At 44.2% G+C, this 8527-nt stretch overlaps 1 protein-coding gene across 7 annotated transcripts in view; it reads left to right on the top strand.

The window, feature by feature from the left end:
* Positions 1 to 7215: 7215 nt before the first annotated feature.
* The window catches only part of OCIAD1 (OCIA domain containing 1), a 31917-nt gene continuing 30605 nt past the window's right edge, over positions 7216 to 8527 (top strand). Inside the window, exon 1 of one of the 7 annotated variants that reach the window (XM_058430217.1) lies at positions 7216 to 7300. The gene's annotated coding sequence lies outside the window, so the exon portion shown is untranslated. The other 6 variants (XM_032136174.2, XM_032136181.2, XM_032136182.2 and 3 more) reach the window with 6 other exon arrangements.

Genomic DNA, 8527 nt, shown 5'->3' with positions numbered 1-8527 from the left:
AAGTGGGAGCTGAACAGTGAGAACACACGGACACAGGGAGGGGAACATCATACACCAGGATCTGTCGGGGTGGTAGGGGGCAAAGGGAGGGAGAGGGTTAGGGCAAATACCTAATGGATGCGGGGTTTAAAACCTAGATGGCAGGTTGACAGGTGCAGCAAACCACCATGGCACCTGTATACCTATGTAACAAACCTGCACGTTCTCCACATGTACCCCAGAACTTAAAGTAAAATAAAAAAAAGACATATTGTAATACTTAAAAAAATTTGAAATGGCTATACACGTTTCCTTTTTTAAATGATGATCTCTTTGAATTTACTTTATTTTTATTTATTTTTAATTTTTTTTAGAGAAGGTCTTTTTCTGTTGCCCAGGCTGGAGTGCAGTGGCATTATCATAGCTCACTGGAGCCTTAAATCCCTGGGCATAAGTGATCCTCCTGCTTCATGCTCTCGATTAGCTAGGACTGCAGGGGTGCCACAATGCCTGGCTTTTTTTTTTTGTTTTTTTGTAGAGATGGAGTCTTGCTATGTTGCTCAGGCTGGTCTCAAACTCCTGGCCTCATGTGATCCTTCTGCTTTGGCCTCCCAAAGTATTCAGATTACAGGAGTGAGCCACTACACCTGGCTTTCTTTGAATTCTTCTTTTGTTTTGTTTTTTAAGACAGGGCCTCATTCTGTTGCCCAGGAGTGCAGTGGCACGATCTTGGCTTACTGCAACCTCTGCCTCCCAGGCTCAAGTGATTGTCCTCCCACCTCAGCCTCCTGAGTAGCTGGGACTACAGATGAGCACCATCACACCCAGCTAATTTTTTGTATTTTTTGTAGAGATGGGTTTTTGCCATGTTGCCCACACTAGTCTCAAACTCCTGAGCTCAAGGCGATCCACCTGCCTTGGCCCCCCAAAGTGCTGGGATTACAGGTGTGAGCCATTGTGCCCAGCCTGAATTTTTAATAATTTCCATTAACAAGAAATTTTGAATGCAATAACCATTCAGTATTTACAATTGAAATTACATCAAAGACTCTAAAACTGTTTTTTTTTCTTTTTCTTTTTTTGAGATGGGATCTCATTCTGTTGCTCAGGCTGGGGCGCACAGGCACAATCATAGCTCATTGCAACCGTGAGCTCCTGGGCTCAAGTGATCCTGTCGCCTCCACCTCCTGGGTAGCTAGGACTACAGGCCTGCACTACCACACCCAGCTTATTATTATTATTATTATTATTATTTTAGAGATAGGGTCTTTTTATGTTGCCCAGGCTCGTCTCAAACTCCTGGCCTTAAGCGATCCTCCTGCCTTGGCCAGGTGTGAACCACCCACTGCACTGGCTTCTTTTCTTTCATTAAGAAATGTAACAGAAATGTCATGAATGACAATTCAGGTGAATTTTGAATTCAAATGAACTTTTTTGTTTTAGACAGTCTTGCTCTGTTGTTCAGGCTGGAGTGCAATGGCGCAATCATAGCTTGCTGCAGCCTTGATCTCCTGGGCTGAAGTAGTCCTCCCACCTCAGCCTCCCAAGTAGCTGGGATTACGGGCATGCACCACTACATCTGGTTAATTTTTGTATTTTTAGAAGAGACAGGTTTTCACAATGTTGCCCAGGTGGGTCTGGAACTCCTGGGCTCAAATGATCTGCCCACCTTGGCCTCCCAAAATACTGGGAATTACAGGCATGAGCCACCACGCCTGGCTGGAGTTTTTAATTTCAAATAAGTCAAAATAATGAAGGAACTGTAATTTGCATTATGAGGGCAGATCCCCTGCAGCTGGCATGGACACCACAAAAAGGACATTTCAACCCTAAAAGTCCAGACATGCCCAATTAATGGGAAGACTGAGATATGGGGTTCCTCCTTGGGATTATACCCTGGAGCTGCACCTGCCTGGGGCCCCTGTCCTGACTCCTTGTGCCCCCACTCTACTAGCTGCACCTTGGGATGCCTGCCATCCCATGCATCCGGGGTATCACTGCAAAGGCTGAGTGAGTGAATCAATAGCTTGTGGCATACCTATAACACATCCACAGGAATATTAGTTAAGAAATCCGCCCTATTCTATTAATTATCCCTTCTCACTCTTGTATTTTCTTTCTTTCCCTCCCTCCCTCCCTCCCTCCCTTTTCTCTCTGTCTTTCTTTCTTTTTTTTTTTTTTTTGGAGACGGAGTCTCGCTTTGTCGCCCAGGCTGGAGTGCAGTGGTGCAATCACGGCTCACTGCAAGCTCCGCCTCCCAGGTTCATGCCATTCTCCTGCCTCAGCCTCTCTGAGTAGCTGGGACTACAGGCGCCCGCCACCACACCTGGCTAATTTTTTGTCTTTTTAGTAGGGACGGGGTTTCACCGTGGTCTCGATCTCCTGACCTCGTGATCTGCCTGCCTCGGCCTCCCAAAGTGCTGGGATTACATCTTTCTTTCTTTCTTCCTTCCTTCCTTCCTTCCTTCCTTCCTTCCTTCCTTCCTTCCTTCCTTCCTCCCTCTCTCTCTCTCTCTTTCTTTCTTTCTTCCCTTCTTTCTCTTTCCTTCTTACAAGAGCCTCACTCTGTTGCCCAGGCTGGAGTGCAGTAGTGCAATCTCGGCTTACTGCAACCTCCACCTCCTGGGTTCAAGCAATTCTTCTGCCTCAGCCTCTCAGTAGCTGGGATTACAGGCATGCACCACCATGCCTGGCTAATTTTTGTACTTTTAGGTAGGGATGGGGTTTCACCATATTGGCCAGACTGGTCTTGAACTCCTGACATCAAGTGATCCACCCATCTCAGCCTCCCAAAGTGCTGGGATTACAGGCATGAGCTACTGTGCTTGGCCTCTCTCCTATATTTTCTTTTCTTTTTTTTTTTTTTATTATACTTTAAGTTCTAGGGTACATGTGAACAATGTGCAGGTTTGTTACATATGTATACATGTGCCATGTTGGTGTGCTGCACCCATTAACTCATCATTTACATTAGGTATTTCTCCTAATGCGATCCCTCCTCCCTCCCCACAACCCACAACAGGCCCCAGTGTGTGATGTTCCCCACCCTGTGTCCAAGTGTTCTCATTGTTCAATTCTCACCTGTGAGTGAGAACATGCGGTGTTTGGTTTTCTGTCCTTGCGATAGTCTGCTGAGAATGATGGTTTCCAGCTTCATCCATGTCCCTACAAAGGACATTAACTCATCCTTTTTTATGGCTGCATAGTATTCCTGGAATATTACGTTTTCAACTCTTCTCTTTACTGGTTCTTTCCCTTTGCCAATTACAATTAAAAGCCTATGGAATTAAAAAACAAAAACATTGAGGTAATGAATATGCTAGTTACTCTGATTTGATTATTACACACTGTTACATATTTCAAAATATCATGCTGTACCCCATAAATATGTACAATTATGTCAATTAAAAATCATAAAAGCAAAAACCCCAAAACGAAAAATAACCTTCATCCATTTTTCTTTTTTCCTCCAGCTACCACTCTGTCTTGCTTTCTCCAAACAGCTAAACTTCTAGAGAGAGTAATGTACACTTTTCCTCACATGATCTCCAATCACTCTTTTCTCAACCCATTGTAATCTAGATTTTAATAAAACTACACTTGCAAAAGTTATAAATAACCTTCTTATTGCTGCATGTAATGGATAGTTCTCCACCCTTACTAGCATTTGATATAATTGACCATTTCTTCCTTCTTAGAAGATTCTTTTCCTTTGGCTTCTATGACACATTTTGAATAATAAATATGTGTTAAACTAGATAGTCTGGTGAACTAATAAAACACAACCTCTGCTCTAATGGAACATAAATAGAAATACGCTGAATAATAATTTATTGAATAATGATTGCTTGAATAATCGCTGAATAATTATCAATTATGGAAGTTCGAGAGTTCCTTTGAAAAGAAATTTTTTATTGACACTGAAATCAAGTAGAAATTCACTACATTGATTTCATTTATTTACATTAATGAGTATAAATTATCCCTTTATAATTAATTTTTTAAAGAATGTCTAATAAGTGGAAATTTCTTATGGTACATTTCATTAGATCTTAATTCAATGGAGGTATCATGAAGACTATTGATTTAATTTAATCCAGGTAGATTGATTTCTGGTGATCTCACCATTCCAGATTAGAACACATTAGTCTGAGTTGGCTAATAAATCCTACAGCCCATCTCTAGCAAATGTATATCGACTTCCTGTAAGTCTTTGGATCTTGCCCAATTTATGTTTGAAATCTTTGATTGTTGCATTACCCAAATTACCAAAGGACTCAATAACCTCTAAGTGCCAGCACAAATGCAAAATGACAGTTTACTTGAATGTTTTAGAATCCTATATGTTCCCACAGAAAGAGCTCATAGCCTTTTATCAACAGAAACCCAATTTATTAATTGCTGAGAAATTAGGGGGCAACAGAAAATAGACTTATCAATCTACCATGTGCTATTGCAGGCATGTGGCATGGGGCTGGCGGGCAGCTCCGCCTGTGGCCCCAGCATGGGATCCACTAGGCGAAGCCAGCTGGGCTCCTGAGTTGGGTGGTGACTTGGAGAACTTTTATGTCTAGCTGGAGGATTGTATATGCACCAATCAGCACTCTGTCTAGCTCGGGGTTTGTAGATGCACCAATCAGCACTCTGTATCTAGCTAATCTGGTGGGGACTTGGAAAACTTTTATGTCTTGCTAGAGGATTGTAAATGCACCAATCAGCACTCTGTGTCTAGCTAAAGGTTTGTAAATGCACCAATCAGTGCTCTGTGTCTAGCTAATCTAGTGGGGACTTGGAGAACTTTTATGTCTAGCTAAAGGTTTGTAAATGCACCAATCAGCACCCTGTGTCTAGCTCAAGGTTTGTAAATGCACCAGTCAGTGCTCTGTGTCTACCTAATCTAGTGGGGACTTGGAGAACTTTTGTATCTAGCTAAAGGATTGTAAATGCACCAGTCAGCACTCTGTGTCTAGCTCATGGATTGTAAATGCATCAATCAGCACCCTCTCAAAATTGACCAATCAGCAGGATGTGTGTGGGGCCAGATAAGGGAATAAAAGCAGGCTGCTCGAGCCAGCAGTGGCAACTTGCTCAGGTCCCCTTCCACACTGTGGAAGCTTTGTTCTTTCACTCTTTGCAATACATCTTGCTGCTGCTCACTCTTTGGGTCCGCACTGCCTTTATGAGCTGTAACACTCACTGTGAAGGTCTGCAAGTTCACTCCTGAGGCCAGTGAGACCACAAACCCACCTGGAGGGATAAACAACTCTGGAAGGGAGGAATGAACAACTCCAGAAGCCCGCCTTAAGAGCTGTAACACTCACCGTGAAGGTCTGCAGCTTCACTGATGAAGCCAGCAAGACCACAAACCCACCAGAAGGAAGAAACTCCGAACACGTCCAAACATCAGAAGGAACAAAGTCCGGACACACCATCTTTAAGAACTGTAACGCTCACTGCGAGGGTCCGCAGCTTCATTCTTGAAGTCAGTGAGACCAAGAACCCACCAATTTAGGACACACTATGTGTTAGGCCTGGGTCAGTAAGTATAAAGGATATGATAAAACTGTACTCTGGAATCTTACAATCTAGTCAGGAAGCAAAGAAAAAGACTTTGCTTTAAAGTTGGGTGCAGTGGTTCATGCCTATAACCCCAGCACTTCGGGAGGCCAAAGTGGGCTGATCACTTGAGGCCAGGAATTGGAGACCAGGCTGGTAAAGTAGTGAAACTCTGTCTCTTCTACAAATAAAAAAATTAGCTGGGCATGGTGGTGCACACCTGTGGTCCCAGCTACTCAGGAGGCACAAGAATTGCTTGAATCTGGGAGGTGAAGGTTGCAGTGAGCCAAGATGGCCCCACTGTGCCATGGACTAGACAACAGAGCAAGGCCCTGTCCAAAAAAAAAAAAAAAAAAAAAGGACTTTGCTTTAACATAAAGCTCACTACCTAGAATCCTAGAATGTCTTCTAATTTTTTTATTTTTGTTTCTTCTAGAATGTCTTTTAATTTTCTTATTTTTGTTTTTTTCTCTTACAAAAATGCATTCAACAAATTCACTTAAGAAATATTTGTTGGCTTCATATAATCATGTACCAATCACTGATGCTAGGCAAATACGGCTCCTACTGTCATAGACCTTTCTAGTGAAGAGAGAGAGACAATACACAAACAAATCATTGTTTTAGACCATAACAAATACTATGAAAACAATAAGCAAGGTAACATGGAGAGTGACTGGGGTGCCATGTTAATTGGGTGGTCAAGGAATGCCTCTCTGATGTGGTGACATCAACTGAAGTCTGAGACAAGAAGCCAAGTTGAACATTTGGAAGAACAGTGATCTAGAAGAGGGAACAGCAATTGCACAAGCCCTGGGCCCAGAAGTAACTTAGCATGTCCCAGGAACAAAATGAGTATTAGTTACTAATACTGATTATCTCAGGGATTTATTTGGTTCTATAAAGACTTACAAGCCAATGTCTCTGTCCTAAAGGAGCTCTGTAACAGAGACAGACATAAGTAAAAAAGATCACTATACAGTGCAAAAGTACATTGCAGTGACAGCAGTATGGACAAGCTAAGGACTAAGAAGGAAGAGTGATTACTTCTCTGGGGTATGTTTCAGGGAAGGCATCACAAAGGTGGTGATGTAAAAGCAGAATTTTGAAATATCTTTAGAATTGACAAAGCAGGGAGTAGAGTTATGCTGGGGGAACAGTGCACAGAGAACACTGAGGGCAAAGACCTCCAGGCTGTCTCTTGTTAGCGAACACTGAAACAGAAGAAAGTGACGCTCAAAAGGCACAGGTGCCAGGCCATGATGGGCCTTATATTCGGTGCATGACTGGAGCTATCAAAAGACTCCAAGGAAGGAAACACAGCGTTGGATTCGTTTTACGTGACCGTCTCCCTTAAGTATGTCTTCAGGAGAGTAAATGTTAAATGATAAAATGGCAAAGGGGCTCAGAAAGAGATGAGAAATGTGAGCGGCTTTGAGGGGTTGATAAACTAGTAGGACTGGGATTTGCCCACTGTTTAGTCACTAACAACTCCAGTACCTGGCACTAATAAATACTTGAGGAAGGAATGTATGAAAATGAGTAACTGGTGATTGGCTGGGTGTGGCAGCACCATGTCTGCTGAGAAGTCATGAGCTCCCTCATTAATAGACACTGATGTGTTGTTTTAATTCTAACAACCCTATATGTAATTCCACTTTTCAGGTGAGAAAAACTGTAGGCTCAGAGAGATCATGGTACCCTGCCAGAGGTTGTAGAACTCGTTGGAAACTCGTTGGATCAAGAGGGTGTGACAAATAACCAGGTATGCATGCTTAAAAATTACTTTCTATTACGTAGCCTACAGGCTCAAAGAATGAAATTATCTCATAAAAGAGATAATTTATAAAGTCGCTCTCAAAAGAGGGAAAACAGAGAGTTCCAGAACATTCCCGCCAGCCGCCACGAGAAGACCAGAGAGGTGCGTCACAACAGTCCAAAGTCAAGCCTACCCCCAACCCCCTGCCCCGCCATCCAGGGAAAGGGCGGGGCAGGGTTCTTGGTCCGCCGCTGTCGCCTGCGCAGTCGCAGTGCGGCTCGTGGCCGCCGCGGCCTGAAAGGGCAGAAGGACGAGTATACGCATGCGTCTATTCCTAGGCTGCTCGCTCTCATACCCCGCAGTGAGATCTGACGTCATTTCCTGCCGTAAGTATACTGTGCCTCCGGGTCGCGGTCATTTTGAGCCCCTGTCTGGGTGACTTCTTGCGGCTGTTCTCCCCCTTCCCCCTCCCTGCGGTACCTTGCACTTTTCTCCCTCCCTGCCCTCTCTCGAGTCCACCCTCCGGGCCTTCTACCCCTGATCGCTTCGTTTTCCTTGCCGTCGCCTGCTGCTGTCGTCACGAGGTGGGTGAGGTGACGCAGACAGCCCCGTTGTTGCCCTCCGCGTATTCCCTCACCACCTTCGCGGCCGTCCACTACTTTCGCACCTTCCGCCATTTTCCTGCCTGTGAGGGTGGACAGATAGCGCTTGGGTCTCGGCCTCCTGAGTGCCGGTGACTGCGGGAGGCGACGGAGTGCTTCTAGGGGTGTGAGCTGGGGAAGTTCGTGGTCACGGATGCGTGTGGGGTTGTTGCTCAGTCTGTAACAGCCGGTGGGAGACGGACACTGGGTGCAGGATGGAGTGCGGGAATCAGCGGTTGTAGCCGCTTAGGCTTTAATCCAGCTTTCTTTTGTGTAAAGAACTTAAAATGGTATTGTCTCAAGCGCCGTGTCAGCCCTGACAGTCTTCCTGGTGTTTCTAGGAAGGATGCTGTTATGGGAAATAAGAGGGTTTCATTTTTTCTTATACGGTTGTAGGGTAAAAGTAGTTTATTCAGCAGGCGCCATCCATCCATGCATTCAGCTGACCCTTCTTATTTCTTTTCTCTAATTAAGGGTTGGCATGTAGTAGGCCCTCATGGCTTATTGACTGAATTAATTATGGAAGGGCTCAGTTGCTATCCTCATTGTGCATGCAATTTCCTGTTTCCATGCAAATTGTTTTTAAAATGAG

Source organism: Hylobates moloch, unplaced genomic scaffold (genome assembly GCF_009828535.3).
Source record: "Hylobates moloch isolate HMO894 unplaced genomic scaffold, HMol_V3 SCAFFOLD_17, whole genome shotgun sequence".
NCBI classification, from domain to species: domain Eukaryota; kingdom Metazoa; phylum Chordata; class Mammalia; order Primates; family Hylobatidae; genus Hylobates; species Hylobates moloch.
This window is presented reverse-complemented; position numbering and strand designations above follow the sequence as displayed.